Here is a 16,548-nt window from a genome sequence, read left to right as displayed (position 1 = left end):
TTTTTTTTTTTTTTCTCTCTTCTCCACGCGACGCGATCCATCGTTCCGTAGTAGTAGGCCGAATAACAGGATATACGGTGTCCGATGAACATCCTACAGTCTGCGGCGTCTCTGCCCGTTATCGACCACCGGTGGACACATTTGCACGCCGATAGGTGCACGCGCCTCCTTTCGATAGACGAGACGCGATTCGTGTGTGGGTGGCCACGTCCGCAGAGAAGCGGGGAAAAAAAATGCGACACTCGACCGTGCGCCGCTCGGCTGACCGTCCTCCTCTCGTTCTGGAACACTCGTTTGAAAGCGTCTAGGTACGTTTTTCATCTTGTATTGTGGATCGTAAGTGGATCGAGTTTATGCGAATTTTTTTCCACGGATGGAAGTAGAGAAACGAAAATCTGTTTTACCCTTTGAGTAATATAGTAGCTTCGTAGGTTTTATGTATTTTTTCTTTCTTTTTTTTTTTTTTTTTTTTGCGCGTGTTGTACAGATTTTTGAACGTTTCGAAGAGTTTTTCATAAATGAGCAAGCATTCGTATTTCTATTGTAAGTAAGTTAGATTGATAAGATTGCGAGCGCAAGTTTAAATTTTTAAGAATAGAACTAAAAAAAGAGGAAGTAATATCTGTTTTACCGTTTGAGTATCGTTTGTTATGGTTTTTTGAATATTTTATATCTTTTTAAATATTATGTGCGTCCTGTAACGTTTAAATTTTCTATAAACGCATAAACATCTGCAATCTCGTCGTAACCGTATTATAAATTATTCCATGTAAAAAAATTCTATAGAATTTTGATGAATTTAATAAGATAACTCGAATCTTGAATTTCTTTCGCTCTTATTTTGATATCGTAAAATTATAAAGAAATGTTACGATACTAAAGAAAAGTTAAGATATCTAATCGCCAATGAAGTTGAATGATTAAAAATATTTTTTTAAATGAAAATCAAGTCAGAATTTCATTACATAATATGATAATCGTATGATTACAAAAACAAACAGATGTAAATGAAAGATTTAAATTAATATTTCATCTAATTCAAAATTAAATCTAACGAATCTAAGAATTAAATAATGGAAATAATAAAAATTTTTTTTTAAAAAAGTTAATAAGAAAATTGGAAATATAATTTATCGAGCAGAGAATCTGTTTTTGATATCGTATAATCGGCTTAATTATAATCGTCATCGAGAAAAGGCGCCGTTTCACGGTACGCCAGTGTAGCAGAAAGAACAAAGGCGATTCTTGCGAATGCCGCCGAGCCTTTTCTTAAAATTTAAAAACATCTTCGAACCGTGACAGAATGCTGCGTGAACGCGCTCGAAAACAAAGATTTCTAAGTTTCATCCGTCCAAGCAACGCAATCGTTTCTCACTGAACGGAATAAAAGAACTCTACCATTCGAAGGTTACGAAACTTTTATTTTCCTCGATTCAATCGTTTTTTTCATTTGTTAATGAAAAACAAATTTTACAAATTTTCACCACCTTTCATCTAAGAAACGATATAACTGTTTCCCTTATCGTACTACCTATGCGATCAAATCTTTCTCATATTCTCAATTTTCCTTTCCCCCCCTAAATTCTAAAAGATCTCTAAAAATTTGTCCAAGTAAAAATTATTAATAACAAAAGACCCTAAGGATAATTTTTCTTCATCCTCTCAATTAAGCTAAATTAAGTTACAACCACACCGACTATCGAGGGAAAAAATATTAATAAAACTTCAATTTTCACAAATTTTTCCAAAAAAAATACGAAAAAGATAAATATTCGCCTCTCCCTTCCCTTTCTCTCCAAAAGCTAACCATCTTTCACCAACGAGGTACACCGCAAAAAAAAGAGGGTGAGAATAAGAGAAAGCCTTTTTTACGTATCTCACGCTTCTCCCCTCGATCCCCCATAAGCGTAAAGATGACTCGAAACCGTGACAAAGTAACTTGATGAACTATACAACGACAATAGGTCGGCGCCAGAGTGGGTAACATCCTATCAGAGGGATGCTGTTCTGACATTTTAACAGCGTGGCATTTTCCAACCCCCCTCGTTAAACATCCCTACACAATTTCCTATCCGATCACCGATATTAACACGATGGTGAACATTTCCCGCCTTTCCGGATGATATAATACCATCATCTCTTCCATCTTCCTTTTTTTTTTTTTTTTTTTTTTTATCCTTTTTCCTCCTCTGTGTATATTTACACGCGCGCTTGTGTACTCTTCCCACACTGCTCGGTGGCCTGAGTGGCACGCGCGTGCCAAAACCACCATAGCGACACAGAAACCCCCGGATGGAATTGCACACTTTAGCTGCGTCAAATATTTGCGTTCTATCTGGTCAGCAGAGAGGTGTATTAATTGCTCGATGTGAGGTAATCGAAATCGTACACGGTTGCATAACGTTTTTGATATAATTATTCTTTTTCTTTCTTATTAATTTCGGGATATTTCTTTTTTTTTTTTTTTTGGCGATCATCTTGATTCGACGAAATGTTTGGACTTCTTCTTTTTTGTTCAACGAATGTTTGAAACGTTTAGATTGGCAAGAAAATATTGATCGTTTGAATTGTATAGGGATAAGAATAAAAGAAAAATTGGAATATTTATTTCTTAAAATAAAATGAACTATATCGTTAAAAAAAAGCTGCTTACTTTTTTTTAAAGTAAGATAAGTTCAGGTTGAAAATAATAGAATACGTTAAACGTATTTTGATACTAGTTTTTTGGTAGAATAAAAAGTGAGATAAGATTAACGATGGAAACAATTTATCTCGTTGTTTCGCATCATCCAACGTTGCTCGCCTCTCCTCTCAGAGTCAGCTGTCTTCTGGCTGCCCACCTTCGATGACGATAATAAATATCCATTAATGCAGTCGTGGCGAGAAGGGGGAATAGTTATCGCATCGCGAGCTACACAAGCAGATGACTCGAGGAAGGTCCAGCTGCCTTCGATCAGTAGGTTATTGTCAGTCCCATCCGCCAAAGATGTACGAACATGTATGTATACCAAGTTTCAAAACAATTTCGATACAATTTATCTAATATTTAAACGATGTCGATCCCAATTTTTGACGAAATGACGAAAGAAAAATTTTAAATATCTTCTCGGTTTTTTCTTTTTTTCTTGAATAAATTTCAATTCAAATTTCGCCCCCCTTTAATAACAATATGTCTTTTCGTCTAGATGAAATTCAATTACCATCCGATATATTCGTAATAAAATTAATTAATATTTCCCTGCTCGAGTGATGTAACTCACGCCTTCTACCTAAACCATCTATCTACTTAATTTCATCCTACAACTCTAAAACAATGATTCTCAACCTTTGATTCTTGAGATTCCAAAGATACAAATAATTCTCTTCTCGTTGTCACAAATATATAACGAGTAATTTGAACGTTACAAAACGAGAAAACATATATTTCTTAAATTAAATTGTTTTAAACTGAATTCGAGGAGGAATTGAAAATAATTCGACGAAAAAGAAATATTGAGACGCACTGGCTTCGAATAATAATCGTTCACACTTACCCTTTACGGGTCCAAAAATATCGTATCAAAATCAAGGGACGTATATAATCAGCATTAAACGAGAACGCGAACCGATCGGTGCGTTTAAAACTTGTCACAGATGATTGTCTTAATTAGACCGGCGGCGGCTACATTGTGCAACATTATCACGATCGAGAACGTGTGATTACGAGTGGATGATGAACGGTTCTCAGGGAAATTCGAGGCGGTGCCGAGGCCGGGGTACCCTGTCGTCGGATGTCGATATGCATCTGTGGCCGTGTATCGCCGCGGCACGGATAAAAAGCCACGACACGGCCTCCTTCCACCAGCGGTAGCAGGTGACATCCATGAATTTAAACGGACGATCCAGGTAGCGCCACTGTCGCAGATGAGAGATCAGATCTTATCTCCGTGGCGCGAGATCTCGTTGTTTTGCCACAGTTCGAAAGGTCGATCGATATTCCTTTATTGTTCTTCTTCTTCTTCTTCTTCTTTTTCTTCTTTCTTATTAGATGAATTGAGTTTGAAGAGATCGAAGGAAAGGATCTTTTTAATATCGCGATATGGTAAGGAGGATTTAAGATGGCCATTAATTAACTAGGTTAGGTTAAGTTAGGTTATGTTCTTAGACGATCTATGTCGAGTAATCTTCCCGATTAATCTCGTATTAATATTAATGCGTTTAAGTGTTTTTAATTCCTTTCTGTGTACGTGTGATAGATAGACTAGAAAGATAGATTAATTATTTAACGTATTAAATTATTAATCTACCGATCTCTTTTTCCCAAGACGAATGAATTTTTGGAATTCGATTATAAAAAAAGAAAAAAATAATTCATCCATCCATCGTTAATCAAACACGTAAAAACACAATGCCTAATATCGTAAATTAAATGAAAATTCTCTCAACGTTCAACCTGACATCCTCTTACTTGAATTTTTGAAATTCAATTAAAAGATAATATGGCGAAACTATGGTCCATTTAACTATGCGATATCGACACAAAGAACAATAAATACGCTGATTAAAAATACTCGAAGAGATGTGAATGGGAGCGGTGCATTTATGGGAGGAGAGGAGAGGATCGCGCGATCATCTTGCAGATGCGGGACCTGTGTGTTTGCGAGTGTGTTCGAGAGAAGTCGGCTCTCTCGCGGCATTCATCCCGTGGCATGAAGGGTAGTAGCACCTGCTACTGCCTGGGCCAAACAATGCTCTCCATCTCGGATGAAGATCCTTGCATAAAAATTTTTTTATCAACTCGAACTCGAACCGAGACACAAACTGACAAAGCAATGAAAACATACCTCGTCCACCGCGTTACCTCTTAACCCAGATACGTCCGCAGATATTTTTCAAGCAATTTTTCACTTTTACTTTCACGCACGAAGGTTGAGTTTAAAGGACGCCGAGTTTATATCGCGCCAGCCATAATGAGATCCATAATAAAGGTTTTGAGGTTATGTTTGACTCAATGATGATGATAATCGTAAATTTCGATATTCTTTTTTTTTTGTACTGTTTTAATATTTTTAACGATGCTAGGAGTATTCAAAATAAGTATAGGATTCTCGTGGAAGATTCTTAAGAGGAGGTTAGATTAATTTTGCTGCAAATTGAGTTTTAAAAAACGACGAGTCCATACCGCATCATCCATAAAAATCTACAATAAAAGTTTGAGGTTAGATTTGGTTCAATGATGATAATAATCATAAATTTTCTTTTTGTACAATTTTAATATTTTTAAGAATGCTAGGAATATTCGAAATAAGTATAGGATTCTCGTGGAAGATTCTTAAGAGGAGGTTAGGTTAATTTTGCTGCAAGTTGAGTTTTAAAGAACGACGAGTCCATACCGCATCATCCATAAAAAGATCTACAATAAAAGTTTGAGGTTAGGTTTGGTTCAATGATAATAATAATCATAAATTGTAGTTTTTTTTCTACAATTTAAATATTTTTAAGGATACCAGGAGTATTCGAAATAAGTATAGGTTTCTCGTGGAAGATTTTTAAGAGGAGGTTAGGTTAATTTTGCTGCAAATTGAGTTTTAAAAAACGACGAGTCCATACCGCATCATCCATAAAAATCTACAATAAAAGTTTGAGGTTAGATTTGGTTCAATGATGATAATAATCATAAATTTTCTTTTTGTACAATTTTAATATTTTTAAGAATGCTAGGAATATTCGAAATAAGTATAGGATTCTCGTGGAAGATTCTTAAGAGGAGGTTAGGTTAATTTTGCTGCAAGTTGAGTTTTAAAGAACGACGAGTCCATACCGCATCATCCATAAAAAGATCTACAATAAAAGTTTGAGGTTAGGTTTGGTTCAATGATGATAATAATCATAAATTGTAGTTTTTTTTTCTACAATTTTAATATTTTTAAGGATACCAGGAGTATTCGAAATAAGTATAGGTTTCTTGTTGAAGATTCTTAAGAGGAGGTTAGGTTAGGTTTTGCCGCGATGGGGGATAAACTTGGATAAGGACGATAATTTAATTTTAAATGCACTCAACAGGAAATATTATATGCGTTGCTATATAAGTTAGAAAAAGATCAAGGTTCGATACAATGGACCTTTGAAGATAAATCAGGACAGATAACAAGGTTTCTCACGTTAATAAACTCTGTAACAAGGAAATGATAAATCTTCGCTTTCAAATTTAACTCAAAAGTTAACGAAATCTGAGAAAACACGAGAAGACACGAATAAATTTCGCGCGATTCAAAGGATCAATTTAAAAACTCAACTCTTCGAGCAGAGATTCATTTCAAAAAGTAAAAAATCGGATTGGAATATTTCCTAAGCGAAATTTGTCCCTCCTCGAGATGGAGGCAGGAGGGCAACGGCCAGACGCAAGAAGGATCTCGGTATTCACATCTTGAAGGCTGGCGGCACGCGTCTGCAGCAAGGTGTGCCTCTCACTTTATTCATCCACCTCCGGTGCTCGCCGCGAGAGCAGCTGTTGCCGGGGCCGGCGCGTGCCACCAGGTACCTATATAATAAACCGGGCAGATAATGTCAGGGTGCGTGGCACCACGCTACCAAAGGGCCCTTCCACTTTTTAGCCCGGTCGAAGGGAGTGGAAGGGGGATGGGGGAGCCGTGAAACCGGCCGAGGAACTTTTTCGAGTCGAGGGGGAGATCGCTTGTTTATCCTTCTCCCCCTCATCAAGCGTGGGTGGACCTGACTCTGTCCTTCTCCTCATTCCGTCTGTCTCTGTCTCTCTCCCTTTATGCATCGATGGGATTGGTCGAGTTTCAGTTGAATCTGAATTTGGAGATTTTTTTTGTTATTATTATTATTATTAAATTGCGATGATTTATGATGGGATATTTGTATAAGCATCTTTTTTTTTTCTAGATTTTTAATCAAGATTTTGGCTGAATTTAATTAACAGGAGTTTTTTTTTTAATCATTTTTTAATCAGGTCGTTTTTTATTTATTTTTATGTGTATCTATTTTTAAATTTTTGTAATGGATACATTGACTTTATCCAATTTGAAACTCGTTTTCTTATCTATTTAATTGGAAAGATCTTTTCAGTATTTCCAGTTAAGTAATTTATACTTTTATTATGAGCCTGTTATTTAGTTAACTCGAAGCGTCTTTTCCACTCTTGTCATTTGTCGTTAAATAATTTAAAACATTCCATGGTAATTCGTACCGTGTTATTTTATCAGAGTTTCAATTTTTCAAGGAAAATTGAAGTTTATTGTTTCTTGACTTGAAAGGAATTGCTACCTTGCGTAATTTCCAATTTTCGTGTTTGCTGATATCGTATCGGTGATATAGGTTTAATATAATTTTTAAAATCATTATTTTTGAAATCTTTTTCGAACGTCAGAATTTTTAGAATAAGAAAAAAAATTGCTTCAAATTGTACAATTGTGTGGAACAATTTTATAATTTAATAATAGCATTATCTCAAACACGTAAAGTGATGCAAAACGAGCAAAAGTAAAAAAATAAATTAGATATTTAGTGATGCAACTTGATGTATATTTTAATATATTTCAATCTTTTAAGATTGAAAGATATCCCATCACAATGAAGGTATTGAAAGCATAAGACATTTTTTTAACCTACTATACTTTAAAGTAGATTTTTCAATTTTTCATTATTTTAAAATCATGTTATTTGAATCGAAATTACTTTTTTATTAAAATCAAATAGAAATTTGAAAAGTTAATTCAAGTTAAATTTTTAATAATAAGTTCACATTGATCCAATTCCAATCCAATTGATTAATCTGAATCAGGCTTTATCCTCTCTCTCTTTCCTCTTTTCTTTTTACTTTCACCCTCCTCACGTGCTGATCGATCACCGACTTTTTGCTCCAATTGGCTTCCCTGGAATCGATCTCGAGAGGAAGTTTGCGGGATCGTTGTTGCTGAAACAAAAGTGGAAGTGTGTTTGGACGAGTTTGAATGAGTATATTGGATAATTTGGTGCGAATTGAGGATGATTTGGCGTTTAGAAGGAGTCGTTGAGAATTTTTCTTCCTTCTTTATCAGACAAAATGCATTTTTTACAAGACAAATTTTCAATTCATCAATAATTATCATCATCCAAACAATATCCCTTAAATAAGAACAATGAACATCGAACGTAGACGAGAAAATTTTACACAAGAGAAAAGTGAAGAAGATCAAGGTTCTGTTCAAAGAGAATCCCATCTCGTTCAGATTTCACTTTTAAAGCATCTTTCACAAGATCTCTGCGTCTCGCTGTATAAATTTAGATATCCAGACTAGATAGAAATCACGGGGGTGGTTGGTGAAAAAGGGCACGGAGAGGAGAGGTTAGCCATCTCGAGCTAATAAAACTAAACGAGCTCGATAATCATCCCTCCACGCCCCGTCATTCGACGTATCCCTCTCCCTTCCATCAGATTAATTATCTAATGCGGCTGCAACATCTGTCATCGCCTCCTCGTTCGTGGGCGCAGCTTCGTTCGTTCATTCGCACAAAGAATAATTATAGTTTTTTTGAAAAAGAAAAAAAAAAAAATTGGAAACTTCTTTTTCTCTCTTATTTTTTCTTTTATTCGTTATTTCTCCCTCGCGATAATTTAATCAATTTATCGCTTCGAATGTCTTAATTAATCGGACGATTAATTATTCCCTTCTTTTTTTAAGCGCATATTTAAAAGTATAATTTTTAATTAATTATTATCAGGTCGATTATCTTTGTCGAAATCTTCTCATGAAACGGGAGAGAGTAGATAGATCAGAAATTATTTTTCATTTTAAAATTTCGTGGTTATTTCTTAAGTCGTTAGTCCAATTCATTAATTAAGGAATGATCAAGATTTTAACGCGATGTCCTCTGTTTTTGAAAGGAATTCGTGATGAAATTATTTTTTTTCTCTATCCCATTTTTCAAGAATTATTCGTAACATGATATTATATATCGTAATAATTTGAAATTCACATAAAATTCATTTCCTTAAATTTTCAATTAAGTTCCAATCTTTCGTTTCGAGTGCAATTTTACACTACGTAAAAGATAAAAAAAAATTTCTTTTTATACAAATTTAAAAAGGATCCACGAATCTTCTGATTCTTCTTAATTTCACCAAATCCTCTAAATTATTCCTCATGTAAGAAATATTCTCCAATAAAGTTTATATTTATCTTGTGTAAATTGCTCTCCGCGTATAAACTTTCGGAATATTTCTCTTTTAAAAATCGCGGCGAGGGTCGCAGTTGACCGAATCCGAGGAACGAACCGCTCGCCTTTTGTAAGGAGAAAGAGTCGTTACAGTTAGGTCTAAACAACGAGCTTGTTCCGTGTATAAATACATCTGGACGATACGTCTGGCGCATAACACGAGAAAATTTCTTGTTACTTAAACTCGTCCCGTCGTTTCAATTTATTAGCGTAATTTGTGCGATTAGATTTAATAAATCACGTGATTAGCGTGACTTGGGTACGACGACAACTTCCCTTCCTAATAAAATCGTCTGTAGATTTTGGATTAAGGGGAAGCGAAGAATTTTGTTCGACAATTTCGTTGATTGTACATACGTAGAAATTGTTGTTTTTCCATTCAGAGAGATAAGAATCGGGTTTTTATCAATTTCTTTGAAATTAATAAATGTTCCCTGAAAGGTTTTCTAATTTTATTTGTATAGAAACACGTGGAATTTTAAATATCTTTGTTATTAGGTGATCCATAAAGGAATGCTATGGATGGAATATTTGAAAGAAAAGGGGGAAAAGCAGATGTAATTTTGAATATAATTTCTCGTAATTTTGAATCGAAGGATAATGGATGATTCGTCGGGAGAGTAAATAAATGAAAGGCCATTCCATGTTGGTGAGCAACATTAATTTTCTCTTCCATTTGATCCGAGTGACCTGTTGACCAAGAATCGACGGATTGATTGGCCAAGAAACTTCCGTCATGAAGTAGGCCTTCAGTGACAGCGATTGCCTTCTAAGTCGCCACTCTTATTGCCACATGAATCGGGATCCGTCGATCGATATGCACGATCGATGCTTTCGTAGACGAAGACTCGAACGATACGTTAAATCAGATCGTTCAATCCTTCGAATCTTTCCCCCTTTTCTTTCTTTTTATTATTGCAAATAATTGAAAAATTATTCCATAATTATATTATTATCAATAATAATTTGCCTTACGTTTAATTCAAGCAATGGTTTTAAAGGAAACCATTACTTTTGCATTTTAAACAATTGCTAGTTTGATCTTTCTTTTTTTGAAACCAGAAAAGTTATTCACTCGCACCTAATCATAAATCTCATTTAATTCTAGAATAATAATAAAATAAATCAAATTCTATCAGAAAGTGAGAAGAAAACTGTTCTAAAAAGTGGAACAAGTAATGTCAAACACGAACAAATTTACTTATTTTCTCTCGTCGAACAAACATCTCTTTCGAAGAGATATAAAAATTCTTACAAAATAAAATAAAATAAAATAAAATAAAATACTTCAAGCAAAAAGGGAAAATAAAATGTTAGGAGAGCAAGATGGAGGGAAAGAAGAGAGAGGTCTTTAAATCCCGTTACCTATGGTTTCCAGCGCCTTGTTTATCGGCGACGAGGCGTCGTGACGCGTGCCACGCTTGCTTATGCGGGCGCCGATACATCCGATACATTAGGCGTCACCCAACTATGCATACAGCAACCGAAAATAAAGCGTTAAAGTTCTTAACACGTGCTACGAGGCCCGTCTTTCGGGCTGCATAAAGGTGTACCTGGATGAAATTTATTACGCCCGAGACGTGTATCTGAAGCATGCCGGCTATTTCAAATTATACACGGTCTATGAAGCGCGGTGTAATTAGAGGATTTAGATTCGATGCAGATCATTTTCACGAGACGAGCCTAATTTCCAGCACAATTTCCCCGAAATAGATGATTTCCTCCCTTGTCAAACCTCTTCAAACTCGTTGCAATTTCGCCAATAAAGCTCCGTTTAAATAAAAAAAAAAAAATCTTCATTCTTGAATTTCAAAATCGTGTCCCAAAAAGTATATACCTTTTTCTAGAATCTCTAAAATTAAACGTTTCCAAACCATCTTCTCTCTTCCTCGTCATGACTCCAACTCCAAGAAACCACTTCAGTCCCCGCAACTTCGAACCCAAAAAACCCACCAGCATCCATGGACCTTCGGTTCGAGAGAAAGAGCAATCATCCGCTCACGATCTCACGTCCACCTCGCCCCCTTTTCAGACTAAACAAAAAAGAGAAAAAAGGGGAGATCAGTGAACCTAATAAGAGACGAAGAGTCTGCTTAGAGGTGGGTAGGTGGTTATATAGCAAGCAGGCGAGCGAGGTAGCAAGCGAGCAAGGAAGCGGGCAGGCAGGCAAGCGGGCAAGCAGTCAGACAAGCAAGCAAGCAAGCAGGCAGGCAGGCAAGCAGGCAAGTAGGCAGGTGCAACACTGATGTTGCCTCAGGACTGAAACAGCTGTCGTCTTGCCCTGCCCTACTGCAGGCGCACGCGCCAACCGCATATCCACATTTCCATTACGTTGCGTTACCTTCCTCCTCTCTCTCTCTTTCCTTCACCTCTTCCACGTTCCTCCGTCCTTTTCCCTCCCTCCTCACGTTCGTTTCACGTTCGTTCACTTTTTAATCGGTATCTCCCTGTACCTCTGTAACGGTCAACGATCTTCGCTGTTCACCGCAGATGAAAATGTCTCCGGGAAGCGGGCCAATGGAAGGCCACCTGTGCATATATATATATATATATATATACATGCACGCATGCATCGTGTGCGAGCGCGTTGGCGGACCGCACTTGTCGCACGTTGAAAAATTACCGACCGGTAATTTTTTTAAAAGCGAAAGCGCATCGTTGTCGAGATCAATAAGGACGAGTCCAACTTCGCGAGTTGAAGTTTGTTTTTCAAACTTTTTTGCACGAGAGAAAGCGGAATGTACGTATCGAAGATTGTGATACTGTTTTGTTTTGCTTTCCTCTTACGTTTCTCGAATGGTTAATGGAGAATGGGTATTATAAAGATAACAAAGGAAGGATTTTCAGAAGTAAAAGTGGAATTGATTTATCCAGGATTGTAGGAAAGGTAATATATTAGCTTCTTCGATGTTTCATGGATGGGAAACTCTTGCTCTTAAATTTCATTTTACATCGATTAAGATGCGTCTTCGTTGATGATTCGATTTAATCGATTATCTGTTATTTTTTTGGGGGTGGGATTGATGATGAATGATATGAAAAATATATCAGCAACGTAAGAAAAAAAAGGAAATCATGCTTGAACGTAACATTCGTAACGTTTGATGGATTATCGATCGGTGGAAATTGACGTCGCAGTTGCGAACGTCCGCGGGAAAAATGATCTTTGTGTAAATTTGTTCAAGCCCGGATGACAAACTAAACGAGTTATCGATTTGAAAATTGGAATAGCATTATAAATATAATAAAATCTTTTTCATCGTGTATACGTCTTTGTATAATTTCATAAAAAAAAACACACACACACATACATACGAAAAATATTTGCACCTTAGTACATGTGTTCAAAAACACACGCGTTTTGTCTTTGATAAAATTTATGTTTTATATCGATATTATTTATCACTACGTACTTATATATATATATATATATATATATATATATTTCCAATTATAATAATTGGAGAAGAAGATCTAAGTATATTTTTTTTACATTGGTTAACGTGATTGGCAAATTTCTAGATTTATTCAATTTCTTCGCTTATTTTCCACGATATTACGTATACGATAATCCCGTTTTAGAAACCAGCGCAACGAAAGCTTATTAAAGTCAATTTACATTAGAACGTAAGTGAAAATGGTTTAGGAAACGGTGTGCCACGAATGGAATAAAGATGTTAACGTGTCTATTAGCTGCTATCACTCCTTTGACGCTTTATTGCTCGATACTGATTGCGAGCCAGGGAAGGACATTTTATCGTTTCTTTTGCGCAATTTGCGTGACCATCGATTTTTCCATCGATCTTATAGTATCGTCGAGAATTTTTCTCCTTTCAATTTTTCATTTCTCTGAGAATTTTCCAATTCTTTTTTTTTTCTTTTTTTCTTTTTCTTCGCTAACAATAATTTTTCAACTCTTTTTTGTCCACCAATTCTCCGCGGGAGAAGCGGATTCGAGCGTAATTAACCATTATTTTTCAAATTCTTTTATTTAATTGAAATTAAAAAATAAAAATTGTGCTTTTCCTTGGAATGGAACTCCAAGATGGTTCGATTTGATCCGCCATCGAATCCACCTGTTACTTCTTCCCAAGCCAAGGGAAATTTCGTTGAAATGGTTCATTGGTCGGCCAGGGTTCCATCCCGTCCAATGTGCGCTATGGGAGGTCGAGGGTGATGAAATGTGGCGGGTCCTTTTTCATCCCAATCGAAAGATACATGCGCGAGGGGCGTAGACGAAAAGAGATCGGTAATTGGTTGGCTGATTGATCCAATAAATCCTTTCAATTAATTATTATTATTAAAATATTGATACGAAAGATATAATACAGAAATAAATAATAATGTTTCATCTTTCAAAATTCGTTCGTAATCTTCGTTCCTTCTTTCTTGTTCGAAAAAAAAAAAAAAAAAAAAAAAAAAAAAGAAAAGAAATTATACTCGTACAATTACGAGTAAATTGTTTTTATGCATTATTCACTTATCTATATTTTAGACGACCGAACTTTCTTATTTTTATTATGATTTGTTATAAAAAAGAAAAATGATTTTCTTTTTCTTTTTCTTTTTCTTTTTTTTTTTTTTTTTATTATTATTATTATTATTACGTCCAAGGAAAATTTCCACGCTCGGAACAATTACCGAGACAGCAGACACATACTTATTATCATTGATAAGATGACAAATATGTTTGCCTTCGTTTCGCATAGAATTTGCATGGATTAGAGAATCGATAGAATAGATTCGTTTCCGTGAGAGGGTTCCTCCGGTTCGAGGACATTTCAGCGACTCCATTATCTTACTTTGTCATTCTTGAGAATAGATGCATTAATATTAGCGATCGAACTTCGTAGATAAATGAATTTTTCCTTCTTTTTTTTTTTTCCCCCTCCTCTCTCTTTTCTTTTTTTATTTCTTTCTTCTTTCTTCGTTCTAAATTCTAAGAAATTATTACGAAAGGATTCGATCGATCGAATTCTCGAAATCGATATCTTTTTCAAAAAAAGAATTATCGTAATAGATCGATAATTAAAAAAAATTTCAAATCGTTATTGGAAGAATGATTTAATTTAAATGAAAAGTTATATATATATATATTGTTGGAATATTTTGAAAGATGTGGTAAATGGAAAGCCATGTTGGTGCATTATGCGATCAACCGACAATGGAAAGCTGTTTGCAGCAAGGGGCAAAAGGGAAAAAGGGGAACGAGCTGATACGTTTATCGTTATCACGAGCGTCTTTTCTTCGCCGCTCCTCCACCACTGTTCTTGTTCACAAGCGCAAAGTTGTTGGACGAGAATACGTTCGAGACTCGTTGTTGTTGTTAAAGAAATTGGAAAAAAAAAGAAAAATTAAAAATTCGTACAAAATTAATTTCCGATAACCGAAATGAAAGGAAAATTAATAATATTTAAGGAAGTATTTCCAATTTTTAAGTATATAAAAAATCGTGATTGAAAAAAAAAAATAAAAATGTTATTTCTACTCAAAACATCGTAAATTAAATTAAATTATTCATTTATCGATGCATTCGTTTTAAAATAACGATCATTCAACAATATCGTATTTAATTTGCATTATCAATATTTATAATTTAAAATACACGATATTTATTTATTTATTTCAATCTTTTGAATTTCGAAATTGTACGAGAAAAATAGACGCAATTACGGAATAATGAAAATATTGTAAGGATCTTAAGAAATTTTGGAAAACATGGAAAAAATAAACGTAGTCTCGAACGAATAAATCTTAAATATTTTCTAAACTACGCCTACACACATCATAAATCGCGAGGACATAAAAGAAATCGTAGCGCGAAAGCATTTTTGGTAATCGTAAAACCCGATTCACAAACGTGCATTTACGAATAAAAATTCTCAACAGTGATAATATATAAAAGAACAAATATATGCCAATATCGATTTGTAACCCACCTACTATTTTTACTAATTAGAACAACAGAAATCTACACCTCCTGTTTCAACGATCTTAAAATTTCGAACATAACCTTTCTCTTCTACTGATTAAAATATATTTTTCACCGAAACTCTAAAAGAAACTATTGCATATATTCGATATATTTTTCTATTAAAAAAAAAAAAAAAAAAAAAAATATAAGAGATATTCCATTATTTAAACGAGCAGACATCCTGACATCTGTTTAATCCGTAATTGTATGAATTTAATTCACGAAAAATTTTTTTATTTTATCAAACATCGACAAACACGATCAAAAACAAGATCTCGACCGTTTCTTTCGACTTCTTCTTTCGTAAGTGTAAATCGGGCGTAAGACTGCACGCGCGGATTCCGAGTAGCGGAACGGTCGGGATTTTTTTTTTTTTTTTTTTTTTTTTTTTTTTTAATAGAAACGCACAAAACAGAGCGATGGAGCTGCGTAATACGAAATTGAAACGCAGATACGGAGGAGCCAAGCGCATCGATGCACGATGCAGCTATTTTTCGCAATTGCACGCGATAAATAATGGTTGATGAGCGGCCCTGCATCTTATTGGCCACGTTAACTAACAGTATCCAGTTCTAACGAGCGTCTATCCTTGCACTTTCACTCGACGCCGCCTCCCCTCCCCCCCCTCCCTCCCCACGTGATCTCGAGTTTTCTTTTCTTTTTTATAATTTTTTTTTTTTTCGATCATTCTTCTTTATCCATCTCTGAATTCGATTTCGATCGAAAATTTTTGAGAGCCATGTTTTTTTTTTTTTTGAATTTTCTCTTCGAAACGATCATATATATATCTCGAATATAAGAATGTAATTTTTTGTATTTTTTTTCTTTAATCGTAATTTAAATGTATTTTGAGAATTTACTTTTAAATGAAATTTTGAAGATTGTTCGAAGCAAGTAATATTGGAACTTTTTTTTCAAGGTTTAGAGATTTCACTTATTTCAATATTTTTTTAATGGCTCGATATACTATTAATAATCTTGGATATGGAACATAGGAAAGAACTTAGCTATTGTTAAAGTTGGCTCACAAATTGTTGGGTAATGCTATTTAATAAGTATAATATTGATAAACAACGCACGCGAAACGTTTTATCTGTTTCCTTAATATATTGAAATAATCACAAATATCGGTTTTTTTTTTCAGTGCCAAACGAATATGTTTAGATACCAATAGATAAGAGAGATAAAAAAAGGTATCTCGAAAAAAATACGATGAAATCCGAAGGATAAAATATTTTCAATAAGAATTTTTCAAAAGAAAAGGAGCTTCGTTGAACAATGATACAAATAAAATTTAAGAAACGTAAGTATCAACTATGTTATTTTTATTAAATAATTTTTAAATAATATTATATATATATTATATTATAATA

At 34.7% G+C, this 16,548-nt stretch overlaps 1 long non-coding RNA gene across 2 annotated transcripts in view; it reads left to right on the top strand.

Moving 5' to 3' along the window:
* LOC122712664 overlaps window positions 1–16,548 on the top strand; it is a 67,448-nt gene that overhangs the window by 37,589 nt on the left and 13,311 nt on the right. The window contains exon 5 of one of the 2 annotated variants that reach the window (XR_006346377.1): window positions 16,320–16,478. The exons of the other annotated variant lie outside the window; for it this stretch is intronic. This is a non-coding gene — a long non-coding RNA (uncharacterized LOC122712664). The remainder of the gene's footprint in view (window positions 1–16,319; window positions 16,479–16,548) is intronic. 2 annotated transcript variants of the gene reach the window in all.

The sequence above is a fragment of the Apis laboriosa genome, unplaced genomic scaffold, assembly GCF_014066325.1.
Source record: "Apis laboriosa isolate Shangri-la unplaced genomic scaffold, ASM1406632v1 scaffold204_cov149, whole genome shotgun sequence".
Classification (NCBI taxonomy): domain Eukaryota; kingdom Metazoa; phylum Arthropoda; class Insecta; order Hymenoptera; family Apidae; genus Apis; species Apis laboriosa.
This window is presented reverse-complemented; position numbering and strand designations above follow the sequence as displayed.